The sequence below is a fragment of the Pimephales promelas genome, chromosome 9 (assembly GCF_988280905.1).
Source record: "Pimephales promelas chromosome 9, fPimPro1.hap1.1, whole genome shotgun sequence".
NCBI classification, from domain to species: Eukaryota; Metazoa; Chordata; class Actinopteri; order Cypriniformes; family Leuciscidae; genus Pimephales; species Pimephales promelas.
Window position 1 is genome coordinate 15,905,412 of NC_142777.1, and position 21,171 is coordinate 15,926,582.

General features: G+C 36.9%; 1 protein-coding gene across 3 annotated transcripts in view; it reads left to right on the forward strand.

Annotated features, from left to right (window-relative positions):
• Nucleotides 1-14,665: 14,665 nt before the first annotated feature.
• Nucleotides 14,666-21,171, forward strand: part of enox2 (ecto-NOX disulfide-thiol exchanger 2) — a 297,189-nt gene continuing 290,683 nt past the window's right edge. For all 3 annotated transcript variants that reach the window (XM_089134788.1, XM_089134786.1, XM_089134790.1), the window contains exon 1: nucleotides 14,666-14,892. The gene's annotated coding sequence lies outside the window, so the exon portion shown is untranslated. The remainder of the gene's footprint in view (nucleotides 14,893-21,171) is intronic.

A 21,171-nucleotide genomic window follows, 5' to 3' on the forward strand; every position in this document is an offset into this window, starting at 1 on the left:
CACGTGTTCCCAACAGCAGCAGCAGACGCTAATGAAAACTAATGGCACCTCTGCAGCGCCAGCCAACACGCCACACCAGCGGCTACAACAAGCCGCTTTCAATTAACCATGTGTCACCGCCACTGTCTTCAACAGAGCTCTTATTCAGCGAAACCTGATGACTGTGTAGCTTAGGGGACCGTTCCCAATGTAAAACTGTCAAGTTCGCATTAAGCATGTGATAAGTCATTTGATTAATTGGATAAAATGATATAAATTCTCAAGCAAGTGATGCATGTGTTATTTTTGTTGGCTTTTTATAAGTATCAAACAGACAACTTTGATTAGTGTTTATGGCTTTGGATGCATGATGCTAGTTTAATGATAAAGCACATTTATTGAGTGATTTAATCATTCTGAACTTCATGGCTGGTTGATAACTGATAATTTGTCTGAGAGAGAGAGAGAGAGAGAGAGAGAGATGTTGAAATGTGATGTCTTCGGTATGACTGGCACTCAGCAGTACAGTTTATCTTGGCACCACCGATCCGTGGCGAATGCGGGGAGGGGGCTTGTGTGCCACGGGAACGTTTCATTAACGCTAGAAAGGAAAATCAATTTACAGCTGGCGTTTCTCCTGTTAATTTAGCTCTTGGTCCTGTGTAGAAACATGTTTGTATACTAATGGTTGTGGTTTCTTTAAGATTCTCAGAAGAATGCTGCTTGGACGTGTTTTTATGCCCCCATTTTGCAAGCACTTTCGCCTTTTGGGGGTTAACCGACTGAAGGGAAATTGTCTCGGCCATTGTTAGCATTATAGAGAAACAATGATTTAGTGGCTGGCTCAACTATTCTCCATTTTCACAAACAAAACAGCATGCATTGTGTTTTTCTATTCAAATTGAGCAGCAGGGAAGAACATCAATACATCAATACATTCTTTGCATAGACCTGAATATCAATTATTATTATTTTTGTGAAATTGAATTGAGATTTCTGGAGTTCAGTGTGCATCAAACAAATAGTGCAGACTCAACATTCTGATTAAAAACTGGAGTCATGATGCTGTAAATTCAGCTTTGCCATCACAGGAATTAATTGTGTTTTAAATATTAAAATATTAAAAAGTTATTTAAAATTGTAATAATATTTTACAATATTACTGTTAGTATATATATATATATATATATATATATATATATATATATAAGTATATATACTAAGTTTGCAGTTATCTAATATATATATACTATATATATATATATATTAGATAACTGCAAACTTAGTGAATATAAGAGACTTCTTTCAAAACAAAACTGTCACGATCACACACACAGGAGCGAGATATCCAATCACAGTTAATTTATTGGTCTCACAATCCAGTCCAGGCAAAGGTTAAAAAAACAAAAGGACAATCCACAAACACAAACATATATAGCCACACACAGAACTAACAAGGTAACGGGAAAAAAAGCTGTGTGCAATGATCATCAGATGAGTTGCAGAACAGAATGCTGGGAAATGTAGTCTAATGTAAATGACACCGTGAGAACAAGGACCTCTAGTGAACCCAGGGAAACAACCAGTCACTGTGATAAAAACAAAACAAAACTTTTGAACTGTATAGTACATTTTTCATTTTTTTCATTTTTCAAGTCTGTGATGCGCTGAAAATTCGCCTGCAGAATTTTTCTTGGCTAAAAACTCATTTTTTCAGTTTTGGTATTAAATGAATCAGTAACAGAAAACATACATTTAATGCCTGCACATCTTAACGTTTCAACCCTTTCAGTTTGTTCTCTATCATCCTCTTTGGCTTCATTCTGGTTTTGTTATCAGCCTACATTTTCTCTCTGGTTATCTTTCACCTGCCTCGTTCTCAGATGCTGTATGAACATTACTGCACTGCGGTAAAACACGACTGCTGAAAACTGTTACGTTTCCGCAAGAACCATCTACAGTTCAACCTACGTTTTTTTTTTCTGGGACTGTCTGTTTTATGTAAAAGCATTCTGCAAATGAACATACTGTCGCTTTCTAGACACTCGCCGTCCTCCCACACAGCTTCTGTCTGCTTGTCGAGAGCAGCTAGTAAACAAACAATCATTATTACCCTGCAATACTACAAATGTGGCATATTTGTACAATTATCTTAGCTGTTTTTTGTACAGTTGTAGTCAGAATTATTGGCACCCCTGATAAATTTGAAAAAAAAAGATGGCTGTAAAAATAAATCTGCATTGTTTATCTTTTTGATCTTTCATTCAATATATTAGCAAAAAGCTAACCTTGAAATCCAAAACAACTTGGCCACAATTATTGAGATGGCTCTCATTGCAGAAACACAAAATCTAAGGAGAGGAGTTGGATCCAACTCCTCCCACCTTCCATATACCTAAACCTACCCATCTCTGCCCTTGATCCCTAACCCCACCCCTAATCCTACCCATCTCTGCCCCCTGATCCTTAATCCCACCCCTAATCCTACCCATCTCCACCCTTTAAGTCTGGATCCAACTCCGCCCCCTGGATCTCGTGTACTGCAATGACAGCCCATTCTCACTCCCAAGGCGTCACCTAACTGACGCCTTGGGAAGCATTTGGACATGCTTCAATATCTGACGCTTTAGGCGCCCTTTAGCGTCAGTTAGATGACGCCCTAGGATCGCGTGTACCCTACCCCCACCCCACACCTAAACCTAACCGCGTCCTCTAACTGACGCGGGCGCCTAAAACGTCAACTATTGAAGCATGGTCAAAGGTGACGCCTTGGGGTGAGAATGCGTTGGCAATGAGGTGCTATTGCAATTATTGGCAGCCGTAGAATTTGTTTACGAGTAAAATATCTAAATATCTAAAAATAAATTAGCACACCAGAGTAACTAAGAGCATTCAAATTGTATAGCTATGAATTCTTGTTTCACATGATTTTTAAATATGAGGAAACACAATGTAACAATGCTGACATGGAAGCAGATGAAAACAATGTAGAGGACCCAACTGCAGTTTAATATAATGGTGATAATCCAAAATACATGAAACAACCCACGAGGTTGCATGAAACACATAATAAACATAAACTACAAACTTGACTAGATCTTGGAACATGGAACAGCATACAAACTGCAAACTGCGTAGCAGGCATGAAGTGAACAGTCTCTGGCGTAGCAGGCATGAAGTGAACAGTCTCTGGCGTAGCAGGCATGACGTGAACATCACCACATGTATGATTTTTTTTGCAAATATTCCTGAACATGCAAATTACTTTAAAGTATTATAACTTTAATAAAACTGCGTGACCTTTTTACATTGTTTAAATGTTTTAACATGTTTAAAACAGTAGTGATTGAAAGATTGATGGGATTTTAAGAATCAATATTAGATTACTCAGATTAATTCATCGGAAAATCTATATTTCATCTTGACCCATTAGATGTCAGGGGACTGGAGCCTTTAAAGCACCTGCCACATCTGTGTCTTAATTGACACTTTATTTAATCAATCATCAGATAAATCAAAGACACCCAGCACATAGTTTCCATCAACCACCGCTCTCTGCGTTTTTGTACTGATCTTTACTGCTCAGTCAAATGAGGTTGAATGCTCTAATATTTTAACAACTCTTTTTGCTCATCAAAGATAGTGATATATCCGCCTATTGAGGGTGCATCTCAATCAGCTCCCATAGGCCTTGAATCAGTATATCGCAAACACAAATTCAACATGCAACATCCTAGTTGTACAACATCACTACTGGTATTTATGAAAAACAGAAAAACTGAAATCTTTCTGATATCAATTGTTAATGTTAATTTAAAAGTACAAATACTTTGATTGTTAAATATCCTTGCAACATTCCAGCTGTAAATAGTTAGTTGTAGTATTTAGTTTTAGTTAGTTTTATTATGCTCAGTGTCTAGAGATCTATGTTTATAAGTATGAAATATAGTTAAAAAAATGGATGGTTTTATAAATAACATTTATCATGTGTCATGATGTGTATTGAGTTTTTATGTCAATGCTTCATAATTTCCAGAAAGGGAACATAGTTTGCATGGATGCTCCCTGGTTTTTACAGCACTCTGTGGGGCTTTTTAGGGAACGAACATTTCAGTGCACTGAAAGGATTTTGCTAATGACACTTTTCTTGTTTTATTACTATATATAATTTGTTCGCACACCCACAATCATTCTCCAGACAGTGATCACAAGACCTGTCCGCCATCTGTTTGATCTGTCAGAGTTTTTCCTCAAAGGTAGAAAGAGAACACACTCGACGTAAACCTTACTTGTTAAAGCTGGACCCTTGGTGTGATCATTCTTTGATCCATTTCTTTCATATATTTACCTCAGTTTTAAGAGCTTGCCTTTGAGAAAGTGCCACTCTGCTTTGCAATCTTTTTCTTCAAAAATATTTGAGCCATCCTTAATATCCAACCATCGTTTTTTATTATTTTTATTATATAAAGGCAGTATGGGCTGTTTTATATTTACTTGTTTGTGCTCATTTCTGCTATTTTTAAATTCACTCAAAGATCGTCTTTAAAACACTAATAATTTAATAACATGGTTAAATGGTGTTTTTTTTAGCAAATCTCAAAAGTAATATTTTTATACTGTATATTATAAGGGTGAGATGCCTCAATTCACTGGTTGATTTTAATTTGTAGCGCTTAGTTCTTATTTCGACAAAAATTGTATCGAATATTGATATCAGCCATTTATGAGTTATCAGCCATGACATTAAAATATTTTCATGACATTAAAATGATTTTTAGGATCAATGCATGTATACCCACTATAAAATAAGAAGACGGTTTATAAAATATGAAGAGTTCAGATGCAAAAGCCTCTAAATGCCATTTGAAATTTTCTTCTAGAATGGTAATTTTTATCAAGCTTGTATATTTAAGTTCAGTAATTTCACTTAAATGGCAATTCATAGGTAATCTTCATTGCCATTTAAGTGAAATTACTGAACTTAAATATACAAGCTTGATAAAAATGATCATTTTAGAAGAAAATTTCAAATGGCACTTAGAGGCTTTTGCATCTGAACTCTTCATATATTTATTTCAGTCAGTCTTTCTTTTAATTTGAATTTTTAATTTAATTTCAATTTTATTTTAATTCAAATTTTAGTTTTTGTTCTTTTATGCATTAAACAAGAAGAAAATACTGTATGAATAAAAACATTAATTAAATTTCATTAGAAACTAAATATCGAAGGTAGTAACGTGTATTTAAAATATATCACAAGCACACTTTTTAAACAAAATATATTAAAAAGACTCTTGATAAGACACCTGTAAAGTTGAGGAGAACTGACCTCATCTTGAGATCAGTTGATTGAAAGAAAAGTTATTTTTGGTTTTATTTTTTGATTTTGTGCAGATTTCTGCTCACTGCAGCATTCCTCAGTCTCTGATGAAGTAAAGTGATTGAGTACAAGCTCACTTGGTTAGGTAACCAATGGACTATTCCTGTGTCCTTTTCTTTATGAGCACTCAGACAGCCGATGCAGGCTTGACTCTTTCTCTTTCTCTGAGTTATTTCTCCTTTTGGGTTCATTATTAAGTGCATCTGTGTTCCTACTCAGAGCACCTGGACACCAACGCAAGAGGCCATTATCTTAACACACACTCATACTTGGTTTCGCTATCTTTGTGGGGACTCTTCATCCAAAAAAAAGATAATTTGTAATCCATTTCCCTCGTGGGGACCACAATGTAGGTGAACACAGGTTTATACCCTTGTGGGGACATTAGGTCAGATTCTGTCAGCATGCATTCAGATGTGTACACAGCCCAAAATGTAATATAAACCTGTGCACGCATACACACACACACACACACACACACACACACACACACACACACACACGCACACACACACACACACACACACACACACACACACACACACACGCACACAATTACACCTCAAAAAGTTATTGAGAGATGCTTGTATCCAGTATCTCACACAGTAACACTGCCACCCATCAAACATTTTGTTTGATGTTTTGTTTGCCAGGGGGAATACAGTATTTTCCTTGAAAAACTGGATCCTACACACCACATACACAACTTCTCTTCCTCTGTATGTTCAGTTAGTGATTTTCTAGTTTTGTACCTCAGGCATGTTTTTTTTCCTGAACAAAGTTTTCATAACCTTATAAACGCACGTGTTTTCATGAAAAAAATGTTGTGATATTGCACTTGACCGACCATGTTGCTTCTGACCAAACACTGCATGTTGTAGGCGTTTTTCTAGAAGTATTGTATTGGAGTTTATTTATTATAATTTATGTATTTGTTTAGTATTATTTAGTATATTCATATTTATATTTGTATTTATGTACTTATTTAGTTAATTATCAGGCACCTGTTGGGTTAGAAAGGTATATGTCATCGTGTGTGGGCGGAGTGGGAAGTCACATGAAATAACAGATGTTTGGATTTGGAAATGGTGGTTTTTCACAGTTTTTTGACCACTTCGTTAACTTGGTTTGGATTTCTCGTTTGTTGAAATTCTAAACTTAATTTAGAAATGTGTTAGAAATAAAACTTCTGAAATGAAACGCTTGGAGTGGAGTGCATGCAAAATAATGAATCATTGTTTCCTGAATCCACGGCCAACATCGAAAGGTCGACACACTGCAAGACACATTTTTACATTTACTTAAACTTGAAAGATAACTTTTTCTGACCCCCACCAGCAAATGTTTTTGTTGTTGTTGTTGTTGTTGTTTGTTTTGTTGCTAGATTTTGTCAGATTTATGTGGGGGGAAAAACAATTTGTCACTTAGACAAGAAGTTGAAAACCTTTGGTGCTCAAGTACTGTCAATGTATCTGGTTTTAATTGTTTTTAGGAAAAAGTATGACAAAAAACACATAATATGATAACATGATTTTTTTGTGCTGCCATACAATTTGCATGCATTTGTCCATGCATTTGTTCCCAGTACGCTTATAATGATACTGAATCATGTTAATTGGTTTGAAGATTAATTGTTTGCTGTTCATAGTCCAGCCTCAGTGCAGTATTGTCTGTGCATTTGTATGACAAATGAGAACAATTGTATGCGCTCAAAAAAGTCTTTGTGTCTCCATATTTTTTCCCAACTTTTCTAAATTTTTTTATTGAATCCGTCTCTTAATCCTTGTGATTTCACACCATAAACCACAGAGGAACCTCTTTTGAAATCACAATGCATAAAATAGTTCTGCTGCAGAAGATACAGTCAGAAGAATGTTGTTCTTTTTATACAGTATTTATATAAATATAGTACATGATCACCTTTGATGTGGGAGCTGTTGTCAAAGAGAGAGTTTTAAGGTATACATTTTTTTCAGCCTTAAAAGCTCATGATCAATAATCATTAATAAAACAAAGTTTTTTTATTAACACTTTCGCAGCCGCTACAAAAATAAGGAACACAGAAGAGCAATAAATCATGAGGGGTGTGATCCTTTCAGGACTTGAGGAGCTTTTTCTTGTTGGCCTTGTGCTCTCTGCTCTATTTCAGAGCTACATTAGATTCACTATGTTTATGGTTTTAAAAAAAAACTTTGTGATGATTAATTACATAGCACAGAAGCAAAGGCTACCAGAATTAACAGTGTTTATGTGCCGCATGATCCGTGCTGAGTGTAAGAATGCCTCTCTGGAATAAAAATGCATGTAATACACATTCATCGTTTCATTGTTTACACCTTATCAGCTAATGTTTATAACCATGGTGTGTGTATGTATGCTTAGTCTGCTTACTTTAGTCTGTTTTCAAGGACTTGTCTATCTTTGTTCCTGTTTCCTATATTATATTTGCATTTGTTCCTTGGTTGAAAAGAAAATTCATTAGGGCTATATGATTAATTAAATCGCACCTGTTTGCATTTAGTTTTTTTGGGTGTATTTGAGACTTTATTCTGTTCATTATATGATGTTGTTTGTGTTAAGGTGCACACTGTTACATCCCAGATTCATTGTATTGTTTGCTTTTCTTGAAGTTTATTGAAATAGATATTACTATTTGACCGTCCTTGTCTTTTCGTCTTCTTTGTGCACCTAAACCATGACAGATTCACCAGACCTCCAAAAATGGATAAACCAGCGATCAATGTTGCCCCTGTTAGAAGCTGAAATTTTTCATTATTTTCAGTGTGGCAGAATTTTAGAGAAATTTGTTTGACCTCACCCTCATGCAAGTTTTTTGGTGTGGCAACCCGGTCTCATCCCAAGACGTCATATAACTGGCGTTTTGGGACGTCTTTTGACCATACGTCAATATTCGCCTTTTTAGGGCCCCCTTAAACGTCTGTAGATGAGGTTATGGGATCCTAACTCTACCCCAGACCTAAACCTAACCCTAAACCTAACCCGTCACCTAACTGACGTTAAAGGTAAAGCGTCAGTTGTATGACGGCCCGGGATCGCCATCTACCAACGTTTAAGGGGGCCCTAAAAAGGCGGATATTGACATATGGTCAAAAGACGTCTCAAGACGTCAGTTATATGACTTTTTGGGATGAGACTGTGTTAGACGAGGACATCTGCTTCCTGGGGGGGATACCTTCTGGAGTTTAGAGGAGTACATCAACTTTGTTGTGGGTGGACAAATCCTCGTTTACTGTGTGCAAAACTGAAGAGTAGAACAACACCATCATCCAGCCCCACCTTGCAAAATTCAGAGCCCAACCAGCCTTCACCCCCATAAACATGAAGCCAGAGCCCTGTGCAGATTGAGGGTTTAAACCTGCCACAATCCACAAGCCAAAGCCCGAAATGAGAGCTGAGCCTATCATTGCCGCAGAGCCCAAGCTCCACAGTGATTTTGACCTGGTGTGTGAGCCAGCAACGGCATATAACATTGTGGAGTACAAGGTATGAAGCTGACCACTACCAAAATTTTTAAGGAAATGGAAGTGGAAGCTTTCCTGGTTCTATCATCCCCGCTAGTCCCGCTCAAAGTCTCCTTTATCCCAGCTGATTTCTCCCAGTTCAGAGTCTACCGTGTCTCTTCAGTTCCCGCCCAGCCTCCCTCTCCCGCCTCCTCCCCCAAACTAGTTCCCTTTAGCCCCTCGACTTCTCCAACACCACTGTGTTGTGTGAATTTGCCTCAGGCCCCGTCCACACTACTGCGTTTTCGTTTAAAAACGGAGACCTTTTGCTACGTTTGCACCTCCCGTCCAGACTAAAACGGGAAAAACGAAGACCTAAAACGGAGAAGTTTGGAAACGCTGCAGCTCCGTTTTGCGTTTTGAAAGTCCGGAGGGCGTTTTAGCAGTGTTGTAGTCGAAACCACCTCACTTGAGTCTGAGTCGAGACCGAGACCAGAGAGAGTCGAGTCCGAGTCAAGACCGAGTCCATAGAGAGTCGAGTCCGAGTCGAGTCCGAGACCAGAGGCGGTCGAGTCCGAGTCGAGACCGAGACCAGAGAGGGTTGATTACCTAATTTACTTTTATTAACTTAGAGAAATCCTTTTTTTTAAATTTTTTTTACTGAATTTACTTAGAGTTTAAAAAATATGATCAGTTTAGGGTAAAAAGGCCACATAGTAGGTGGTGTTAAAAGTAATTTTATTACAATTTGTCATGCGCAGTTGCGAACTAGAAATTCCCCAATCACTGGGCACGTCAATCAATTTAAATAAATATTTTATTAACATACATTAATAATCATGAAAAATATTTTGAATTGAACTCGAGTGGACTCGGGAATAAGTCCTAAAAAAAAAATGTTCGAGTACGAGTCAATTCCGAGTCCAAATGCACACGAGTCCATGACAAGACCAAGACCATTAAAATATGGTCTCGAGACCGAGTCCGAGACGAGTCCGAGTCTCGAGTACTACAACACTGCGTTTTAGTGTAGACGAGACAAAACGGACAGCCCATTCTCACCCCCAAGGCGTCACTTAACTGACGCCTTGGGAAGCATTTGGACATGCTTCAATATGTGACGCTTTAGGCGCCCTTTAGCGTCAGTTGGATGACGCCCTAGGATCGCGTGTACCCTACCCCCACCCCACACCTAAGCCTAACCGCGTCCTCTAACTGACGCTTTCCTTTAGCGTCAGTTAGAGGACGCCGTAGGATCGCGTCATGTAAGTGACGCTAAAGGGCGCCTAAAATGTCAAATATTGAAGCATGGTCAAAGGTGACGCCTTGGGGTGAGAATGCGTTGAAACGGAGGAGTTTTGAAACAAGGACGCAGAGGCTGACGCTCGGCTCTATGATTAGTTGTGATCAGTCATGGCGTATCCTTCCATGATTCGCCAGCCACTGTTTACACCGGCACGCGCATGCCCAGTGTTGGTGAGTGGTCACGTGATCCGCGTTTTCCAGCGCAGTCTCATCCCAAGACGTCATACAACTGGTGCTTTTGACCATACGTCAACATCCGCCGTTTTAGGGTACGTCGGTTAGATGACGTTATCGAATCCTAACCCTACCCCAGACCTAAACCTACCTCGTAACCTAACTGAAGTTAAAGGTAAAGCGTCAGTTGGATGACGCCCCAGGATCGTCATCTAACCGACGTTTACGGGTACCCTAAAATGGCGGATGTTGACGTATGGTCAAAAGCTTCAGTTGTATGACATCTTGGGATGAGACTGTGTTACGTTTTCAGTCGTTTTAATGTGGACGGAGATACACTGATAAAACGGTGGTGCGGACGGAGATCGTATTCGTATTAATTCTCTGTTTTTAAACGAAAACGCAGTAGTATGGACGGGGCTTCAGTTCTTCCTCTCTCCAGCTCCGCGCAGCCAAGAAGATCCCCCTGGCTCTGCCGCCAGCCAATGTTCCCATCACTCCACCTCGGCCTGTCGGCACTGCCTAGGCTTCTCTCTCCTTCGACTCCACCTTGGGCTTTCATCCTGATTGTACTTTGGATTCTCACCTGGCCACTCCTCCTATCCTCTCCTCCCTCCTTTAATGCCACCCTGGTTTCTTCTGGCGAAGCTTCTTCTGGCTTCCTATCCTTCCTTGGCCCCTCGTCCGCCTTACAGCGTGTGGACGTACCTTTCCAGCGGAGGCGTTTTGTCACAGTTATGCTCAGTTTAGTCTGTTTGGGTTTTGTTTTCAGTCTATTCATGTTTGTCTATGGTCCTACTTTTTTTGTTCTGTTTTTTTTTTCAGCTGTGTTAGATACGTAAATTACCTTGTTTGAGTCACTATTTAAGCTGTTCCCTTTCCTGCACTCCTTGTCTGCTCTCAGTTGTGTTTAGGGTGTTTCTTTACTGCCTTGATGAACAAGTTCAAACAGGAGAGTCACGAACGTGCATCGAAGCACTGAGCAAGGCATGCATTTGAACTTATAAAACTTAAACTTTATTTTTTTTTTTCGATGAGCGAACGTTTCGCTTGATAAGACCCTCATTCATCGTCTGGAGTCGTTTAAAGCCCTTTGAACAGTTTGCGCTGAAACTGTTTTTTGGACCTTGAACCGTTTGGTTCCCATTGAAGTCCATTATATGGAGAAAAATCCATGGAATGTTTTCATCAAAAACTACTATGATAGTTTTTATAAATATTTTGAATTATTATTATTGTATTTTAATTTTAGTTTTAGTAAATTTGTTGTGTATGTCACATTTTATTAGTTGTTTATTTTATAAATAAGTATGCTGTTTTTTTATTAATTTTTATTTCAGTTTCAAGTTTTTTTTAATGGTTTTAGTTTTGAGTTAATTAATTATACAGTGTGGCTCTTTGTATACTCCACATTTATAATACAGGGAAGGCATTTCTGCAAATAACGGAAATATATGTTCTTTAAATAGCATGTATGATTATCATCATATAGCTTGATTCAACATAACAGGCTTTCTTGCTGAAGAAAACAAACCTTCTCTGCAAGTTTTTTTCCAGGTTAAAGAGTTTGTCGATTATAATAATAGCAATCTAATATGCATTTATGCATAATTACACCAAATCACAGATGCTCAGCTGACAATAGACTGCTTATAATCAAACTCAATCAAACTCAAAAGTGATTTGTTGAACAGCAGGCATTTACCAAAGGACAAAAGTTTTAAATTAGGAAAAGAGCACACAAAGACAAAATTGATTCTGTACTTTTGGGATGATCAGCGTAAAGTCTCAAAGTGTGTGTGAATTTCATTTTGTGATTCAACAACATTCCAAAATGTACACAAAATTAAAAGTTGTTTTTAAGATTTTGATCCGGAAAAGGCTTACTTTTTTAAAATATCTTATTTGTTATTTTCAAGATTTGTTCATTTTTGGAAATACTGATATTAAAAATGTAATTTAAAATTAGGGCATTTTATGAATTTCTTTATGCCATTTAAAAAAAAAAAAAAATAGATGCTGACCTTAGATAGTGGGACCTGTAAGGGTACTGCATGGGTTTTAATTGGGCAATTTATGTCAGACCCATTTGGGCCCCACCTGCTTAAAGGGGTTTAATGGCAATAATGTAATGGTTAATAATGTAACCTTAACAATAGGTTACAGAAAAACAGTAACAGACAAAAACAGAAGGTATTTTGTTGAAACAGTTAGTAAAACTGTGTCAAACTGATTTTCTTGTTTAAAAAAAAAAACACAAAAAAACAAATACGTTAATGAATTTCTATTGTAACAAGAAACTCATTTGAGTCCTTCAGTATTTAGTTTTGTTTCTTTTGTTTATCCTCCTCTGTCTTCTTTTCTGAATGTTCAGTTGGAGACACTCTTTATCTGCTCTTTTTTTCTTTAGGCTAATGCTATTTTTTTCCCCATAACTCTTCATGTCTGTCTGAGTCTTTTCTCATTACATCTCTGCATTTCTGTCATCTTATTGTAGATGAATGGTATCATCTAGGGTTGCAAAAATGCCATGATTATATATATAGTTTTCGATTGTCGTAATATTTGGATTATACACTGATCAGCCACAATACTAAAACTGCCTTCTACCTCTAAACGTGTCCTGCGGCTTCAGGTTGTGAGGTGGGGGCTCCATGGATCAGATTTTTTTTCATCAAGCACATCCAATGCTCAATCGAGGACAAGGCAATGCCCAATGTTTCCCAGCAGAGCACTGAGCATCACACTACCTCCTCCGATTGTTGGTTTAAAAAAAAAAAGAAGTAACCTGGTTGCCTTAAAACTATAAGTTCATTGAAATTGAAAAATTGAGGTAATACAATGCAGGAGATTGATTTAATAATCAGAAACTAAAAATATAATGTTATCTGAACCACATAAATGATCTAAGTTGATTTGAGAGAAGAAAAAACATTATGATATGTCTGGTCTGTTGGTAAGTTTTGTGACACCTTTCCATCATGGTCAGCAATGCATTAAGTTTTCCTGCAATTTTTTTGAGCTACAAAAGCTCTTTTGTGCGATCGTACAGGCAGCCGAGCCTTTGTTCCCCATGTGCATCAATGAATTTTGGGCACCCATGACCCTGACGCCATTTCACCTGTTTGTCCTTGCACCCCTTTTGGTAAGGACTAACCTACTGTAAACACCCCACAAGACCTGCTGTTTTGGAGATGCTCTGATGCAGTTGTCTAGCTATCGTCATTTTGCCCTTGTCAAAGTCACTCGGATCTTTCAACTTGTTCTGTTTCCAACTCATGGAACACAAGAACTGACGGTTCACTTTGCTGCCTAATATACCCAACCCCTTGGTAGGTGCCATTGTAATAATATATATATATTAAAAAAAATGATATTTACACCTGCCAGTGGTTTTAATGTTGTGGCTGATCAATTTAACATACATTATAAACTTTGAATTTGTCTCTAGTGCAACATGAGGTTGCTGCCAAAACACTGTGGAAAATGTTCCAGAAATTAAATATTTGCTATAATATTTCTGATAACTGAAAGCTAGCAAGGTCTGGTTAATCAGTTTTGACCGAACATATATTCATCAGTAATATAAATCATTTTAAAAATATAGTTCAAAATACATACTAAGCTGACTGGTCCACTCCACATACAATAAAATATTATCTTTATCTTATTTTTCTAATCTTGTGAATGACCTAATGTGGGTGGCCCAATCTGTCATCCTTGAGCTCACAATGATCATTTCTGTTTCCCTAAAAACTAGATTTGTTAGGCTTCAAACAAATGCATATTAAGTATTTTTCAGTGTAAGGACTCAAAAGTGTAAGACAAATGCATTTAGATGAATAATAATAATAATAATAATATATATAAGTGTCTTAAAAAAGAACGATATAAAGTAATATTTATATGAAACCATAATTTATTTAAAATGTACAAAATTATCAAATTGAGAGCACAGTTGTAGGACATAAGCAAAAATAGTGTTTGGACGTGTACATATTTCATCAATTTTCATTAAATCATATTTTTGATTCATTCATTCATTAACTAGTTGATTTTTTTTTTTTTTTTTTTTGTCAAAGTGTGTATAATGATGCATCAGTAGACAAATAGTGAACAGTCATCTAAAAATTCACTACTGGGACTTAAAGTGCCTGTAGTTGCAGAAACACCCATATTCTGCAACCACGGGCACTCTACACCATGGCATTATTACCATAGAAACATGTCTACATAAAAACACTAGTGCCAAGAAGATACTTTTGTGTCCATATGTAACAATATAATTGCACCCTGCAGATGTCGCTATGTTCTACCCCGCGTGTACAAAGCACGTTGCTCCTCCAGATTCCCATAATGCCTAGTGTTTACCTCCGCTTTGAGTCTGACAGCACTGATGCTGCTCACTGGCTCTTCTAGTTGCCAACTGAAACCCAGCATATCTCTACTAGGGCTGCATGCATCAGAACGTCACTATATACCGGGACAAACCCAGCATAGGTCTCCAGAAGAGGACCGGAGATTGTCGTCAGCTTTGGACCGTGTTTATGTTTGTGGCTGCGGGTTTGGACACTTCCTCTCTCTTATTCTGAGGTGAGCGCGTGTATAAACTTATATCCATGCAGATCATTCTCTTGCATTACATTAGTTTATGCCTTTACATGTTATCTCAACCGCAACGACATTGTGTTCAAGAGCGCGCGCATCACTGCACGCGCCGCACTGCGCTTTTAAACACTTTTAAACATGTCTCGTGTTGTCATGTATAACGTTAATGAAACTAATGCACGATAGTCTAAGCAAGATGCACACGTGTTATTTTACTTTTATGTAACTTAGGTGATATGGACAGCCTCTTAATGTTTTTAGGGAGTTTAGTCGTTCTCTTAAAAACATTCAAATTCACCTATTAATCGGCACTATTACGAAAAATGACAGACATAAAACTGTGTAAAGGAGATCTCTTATTCATCATGATTATAGAGAAGTCACAATAATTGTAGTAATTATTATATTTTTGGTGTAAACATAAGTGATATCAGTGTGCCATGCTAAACAGTTTTACGCCTCCCGGCTGTTGCGTCATCAGTAAACAGCACTCTGTCTGATTGATGAGTAGCGATGTCGGTTTCTAGAAACGAATTGTTCATTTGAGTCGGATCTTTTAAATGAACGATTCGGTTATGATTGATTCGTTCAGTAACCGAGACAGGTGTTTGACTTGTCATGAGTTGAGAACCGATTTGTGAGCTAGAAATAGTTTCATGTTACAGATCAACACACGGATGTTGACGGAAATAGATATAGATATTCATAGTATGTATTTATGTATGTATGTATCTGTGTGTGTCTCTACGTGACTTTGTTTTAATTCATTGAATCATGCAGCAAATTGAACTGAACTAGCACACGTGCAATAAACATCTTTGATACATGTGATTATTGGAACATTTAACATGTGTGATCTAATGAGATGCTCTATATAGCTTGATCTTGAATCTCTCTATTATTTGTATCATTAATATATATCAATCATATATATATATATTATTAATAATAATAATAATAATAATTCTATTTACAAACTGTTTAATGGAGAAATGTATCATTACTTAACACGGGTTTCATATCAATGTTAATAGCACAGTTTTCTAGATCAGTCTAAACTAACCTGAAATATTATAGAATATCCATATCAAAATTACAGTCTTCATATTGGTCAGATTTGTTAATTAATTACCTTGATTTAGCCTCACTGCTTGTTGACGGTAGGGCTGTGCATTAGAAAGTCATTATAAATAATTAGTTGGATTGTGCTGTATGACTGCTGACAGATAAACATGATGTTTGGGTGAATGTTTACAGCAAAGTCTTGTGATGCATTTAAACTGTTTTTAAATAAGCTTTATGATCATCTAAAAAATTCACACCAAGTGTGCTTGTAGAAAAGGGCTCTTGGTAGATAGATTAATGATTTAACAGTTCCCTGTCTTGTTTTTCTCTATGCTCTGCTCCTATATAAAGTATTTTTAAAAGTGTGGACCATGTGGAATAGCACAGAGCGGATGAGTTTCAGGACTACACCAATCACATGTCTGTAGTGATTCACATGAAAAGCTTTGTAACCTAGCAACACGAGATATGCCCAACCGCTGGCTGGTATCAGTGAATGACAGCTATAGGGCTTGTTGTCAATAAGCTGATGAGCTGCTGTTTACCTGCAAACTTATCAAAGTTTGGGTTGTTTAGATGCACAAATGTAAGTGGCTCCTTGCAAGCAGAGATGTAATTTAAATGTTGTTTATTGAGTGTTCTCTGTTGTAGAAAAATATCATTTTGAAACTTTAAGTAGTGTACTTGTGCCGTTTCGAGTTTTAAAAAAGACGGAAAAGAATCACAAAATATCATAAATGTGGACTTCACATAATTTGTGCACTTCAAAGTCTTCTAAAACCTTACTGTACGTTCACACCACCGCTGACTTGAGCGGCAAAGAAGCTCTGGCCGCCCTGTCAAGAACGCTTGTCAAAAAGTACGGGGAATCTTGTTGACGCTTTGGGCGCTCTGATGTAGCTGGGAGAAGAAAATGTCACAACATGAAATGTAATAAACAAAAAAAAAACAAAAAACAAGCAATACAAATATGCCACACAACCCATATATTTTAGATTTACTATTTGCTTTAAATTAAATTAAGATTGTATTTTTGGTAATTGAACCTGAATGAATTTAAAATGAATGTGCTATATTTCAGATCATATATTTGTTTTTCTTAAAATTTGAACTAACATTAACTTTATTCTCAGCTTAAAAAATTTGATTCTGGGTAAAATAAAAACACATTTGATTTTTCTTTTAATCAGTGTATAATGTGTAACTGAAAAATAAACAGATTAGGGCACTGTTGGAGGACAAGAAATTAAAACCAATGCGACATGATGAATGTTCAAAAGATGGCAGAGAGAGAGAGAGAGATTTTGTTTGCTTTGTATTGCTTTGTTGTATTGTGAGTGTACACAAATATATATTCCAGTTTGAATAATGTCCTGTGTGAACAAAAGGACAGAGTATGTTTTTATGTCTCCATTGTTCAATCACGCCTCACACACACAGACATTATTTTACTAATCAGATCAGGCAAGTAATATCCTGTCTTGTCCCTTAAAAAAAAAATAGGTAACTAAAGGGGTTGCGGTGCCACTGGCTTGGGCCCGTCATCGCTGCTCGCAGCTATATTTATTATTATTATTATTTGCATTAGTACAATTGGTCAAATCAGTGTCAACATGAGCAAATGAATTGCATTCCCGCTTAAAACGAGCATTCATAAATATTTCAAATAGTGGTCACAGGGTCCCTACTAGCCAGGAGTGGGGAACATTGATCCTTGAGGGCCACTGTCCTGCAGAGTTTAGCTCCAAATAGAATAAATAGAATAAATTGTCCTGGTCCGCTTAGCATTCACATTGACATTTTAACACCGATCCTAAAACTACCAAACCTAAAGGCATAGGAATTCATTCACAACCTGATTGGTCTGTTTTTATGACATATATTTTGAGACAGAACTTAGGGCTGTCACACGATTAATCACGATTAATCACATCCAAAATAAAAGTTTGTGTTTACATAATACTGTATATGTGGGTGCACTGTATATAATTATTTTATATTTATAAATACACACACGCATGCATATTAAAGAAAAAAATATTATTTATATATATATATATAATATTTATATTTATATATAATAGAAATTATATATAAATCTATATACAGTATATACATGAAAATATTTTTTATATACATACAAGCATGTGTGTGTATTTATATATATATATATATATATATATATATATATATAATAATTGTACACAGTGCACCCACATATATTATGTAAACACAAACTTTTATTTTGGATGCGATTAATCGTTTGACAGCCCTAGAATAAAGATAAAAAAAACAAAAAAACATGAAGGATTTAATTTTTGTTAAACTGTTAATAAATTGCTTTTAAATTGAACACGATTCATGATTGCAATTAATTACACATGCCTTTTGATCAATAAAATTTAATTTAACCATCCAGAAAAATTTTAACGGAATTTACTCACACTATAGGCATCTTTTAAAGTGTGCTTATCCTTAAGTTTGGCTGCTTTAACAGTTTAGCTTTCTTGTTTCAAGTCTTTTCTTTGGAGTCAGTCCTTTTTAATGGTTCAAAAACCCATTTTGAGTGATTGTTTTGCAGGTTTGACTTACTTGAGGGAAAGCTGTCAGTAAATAAAGACATTTTTGATCTGTTTCTCACATACTCGCATGAATTCAGAATACGTGTTTTTTAGTGCACAAGTAATATGAACCGCTTTTTTGATACATCTGCATACTTTTCGAAGCTTGAAAGCTTCTTAGAAAACCGAATTTTTGCATATTTGGGTGAACAATTCCTATTCATTCCATTTCTTTTGTTTTATCCTAGCATCTTTCTTGTCCATCTTGTTTCGTTTCAGTTTCATGTTCCTGCCCTGGTCTGAGAAGGATTTGTGCCGTTCCACACAAATACTAAGCCGCTCTGACCACTTCATATAAGGTTTATTAGTTGCGTTGTAGACATTGTATTCCTCTTACTGATGCAATGTGAAAGTGTAGAGCAAACAGTCTTTGGGTTTCATTTTTTTGTTGCACTGTTCAGTCTGTTCTTGTAGACCTGAATTTGCTGTTCTTAACACTGCTGCTTACTCTGTGCAGCGAGTAAATCCTGCCTAGTCTTTGACTAAAGGAAATAGGGGATCAGCAGTGATTGTGTTTTCCTCATTGTTGTTTGATATTTGGCTGTTCGAGAGGAAATTACTGTGGGCTTTTAAATATATCTTTGAATGCTGTAAGGCCGCAAAAAATGACACACAAAGAGATGTTTAATGGTGAGAGGGTTTGGATACCAGTCACATAAAGGGATTTATTTCACATTTACCAGCTTATGAGGACTATTCAAGCGTTTACATTCAAAGACGGCAATATGATTCAGAGCAACAACTTCTTTACAGGAAGCAAAATATTGACTGGTGCTGTGCTGGATGGGAAAAAAGATACATTTGATTTCCCATCATCACCCACTAAACGCACACATGCTCTTCTCTTAATGAGGTCACTGACAGCTCAAAGGTTCGAGCATGAAGGATGCACTGGTTACTCAAGGGCAGAGCGTCCATTAGCACTTGTGTGGCTTTTATGTTTGTTTTGTTGGTTTATGTTGTATTGCGTTGTTGAGAGATAGCAGGTGTAATTTGAATGTTCTTTCAAGCAGAAATACTCACAAAGTGTCACACAACTCACTTCTCTCTCCTCACACAGAAATAGAATGAGCAAGCGTTTCCCTTTTGACGTTCCTCTGATAAGGTAATCAATGAACCGTGGTTGGTCATTGAGTGGAAGGTGTGTGTGTGTGCGCTTAATACTAAAAGCCTCCTGTCACTGACAAATTCATTGTATGAATTTGCCGTTCCTCATTTCACAGAAGAAGCTCGGAAGAAATTTTGACAGCCTAATTTAACATTTTAAGACAGAATAGACTTGATTGCTGGATGGAATCACTAATGAGTTGTCAAGATATTTTCGGGGCCTCCGTAGAAGTATGAAAGCATGCATTTATTTAGATTCCAAAACAATAAAAACATATTTTCCATTTGTACAAATTTAAAAATGATTTCAAGGTGAGATTGACATATTTCAGCCCGGTCTCATCCCTAGATTTCATATAGGTGACACTTTTGACATTGCGTCTACAACCGACGACCATGGCACCCTTTAGCGTCAATATGAGACGCAGATATATATGGGCCAGAAGGCGCCTCCTAGTGGTGTAACCCTAACACTACCCCAGACCTAAACCTACCCATAACCGAAGCATGAGACGCTAAAGGGTGCCATGTGCGTCGTATTTAGACGCAATGTCAAAACCGTCACCTATATGACACCCTAGGATGAGAATGTGTTGCATATTTAGTCTAACACGATCTACTTGAATTCAGATCAGTAAAATTAAGTGGCCCCAAAAATTATTTGGACATTTTAAACCATTGAAGGATTGAAGAAAGGGGTATTTATTGTTAGGAAGATGGCACAAGCAGACTTTTCAAGCAAGACATGTCAAAATGTTTATTTTTATTAATGACCATTAAAAGTAATCACATACAAAATCCAGACAAATATAGGAGAAAATATGCAGGTAGTTACAAAAAGAAAAGCAAGTCTGAAATCAGCTTGCATGCCTGAAAAGAATTTAGAAGAGTCTCAAAATAATTGTCAGATGGACAGAAGACATGAACTTGCTGCTAAGTAACAGGAATATAGCTTATGTAAAAAATCAACTGCATTTCAGTTGATGAGTAAGTAAGTGTTTAGTAGAACTGGTTTACTTCTTCTGTTGATTGAAGTTGACAGTGGCAGTTGTTCAGATCATGAGAAATGCAGTTAAAGCAGCTCTATGCATTTTTTTTACCTTAACTGAATAGCTTCAGAGTAGGGCTGAACGATTAATTGCATTTGCGATCAAATCGCGATATGATGAAACGCGATTTTGTAATCGCAAGAGCTGCGATTACACTGGTCACTTGACACGCGAGAGAAAAGCAGTCTGCAAGATAAACTATCAACTTGCCACGCTACGCGGTCTGGCGTCCAGAAAAGAACAGTTTATAGTGTTATTTATTCTCTCCTCTCCTCAACAATCCTGGATCGATTCAGAGAATTTCAGAATCGAGTATGAGCTTAGTTTTTAAACACAGATGCATGATTACGCTGCGCGTGCTTTAGAAACGAACCGTGTTCTGAATCTGCTTGCTTCTATTTTCTCGCTCTCTCTCTTCCTCA